The sequence below is a fragment of the Amia ocellicauda genome, chromosome 19, assembly GCF_036373705.1.
Source record: "Amia ocellicauda isolate fAmiCal2 chromosome 19, fAmiCal2.hap1, whole genome shotgun sequence".
Classification (NCBI taxonomy): Eukaryota; Metazoa; Chordata; class Actinopteri; order Amiiformes; family Amiidae; genus Amia; species Amia ocellicauda.
Genome location: NC_089868.1, coordinates 1,645,102 through 1,645,835, shown reverse-complemented (window position 1 = coordinate 1,645,835; position 734 = coordinate 1,645,102). Strand labels below are relative to the sequence as shown.

General features: G+C 44.0%; 1 non-coding gene across 1 annotated transcript; it reads left to right on the top strand.

The window, feature by feature from the left end:
• Positions 1-263: 263 nt before the first annotated feature.
• On the top strand, positions 264-335 carry trnag-ucc (transfer RNA glycine (anticodon UCC)). The gene has a single exon. It is a non-coding gene; the product is annotated as a tRNA-Gly (tRNA).
• Positions 336-734: the final 399 nt, after the last annotated feature.

Below are 734 nucleotides of genomic sequence, written 5' to 3'. Positions count from 1 at the left end.
TTTTTCTCTCGCGTTTCCTAGTTTAGTTAAGAGTTACATTGATTGTTTACGTGGTTTGTTTAGCTAAGAATGATATATCTTGCACTTGTTTTGTAGTAAGAGCAGCGACTTTTTGTTAGTGAATTTAGCAAGTTACTTAGCACACTCAACACGCCCTGTCTGTAATCAGAAGCTTTACACTGTAGGCTGTGATTATTCGCATGTATCTAGTCAGATGAATGATCTGAAATGCATCAAAAGTCATGGAATGAGAGACTTTCTGGGCGTTGCTGGTATAGTGGTGAGCATAGCTGCCTTCCAAGCAGTTGACCCGGGTTCAATTCCCGGCCAACGCAACGTTTTCTTTCTAGGCTTACGCCATCACACTTGTGATGCTTCGGGGGAGTTCGACACCATTCAAGCTATTGCGACCCTACTAAGCCTGCACTTACCGCTGTTTTCACTAACACACTTCTGGTGAACCGTTGTGCATGAACAGATGACGAATAAATGGCCTTACACTAGTATCCCACAGCACCAGCTTCGTCTGTAGAAAAACAAAGGTTCCTCTCCCTGCTGCAGGATACCCACATCACACTTGACTCGCAGACCTTTACTGCGCCCTCTTGCTTCACGTGGGCCGTGCTCCCAGAAGCGCTGTAACATACATGTGCACTTGCGTGCAAAAGTATTCGGTATTACATTTATTTGACGTGTTCATTGCTTGAATATACTTTAAAAGCTAATACACTCCT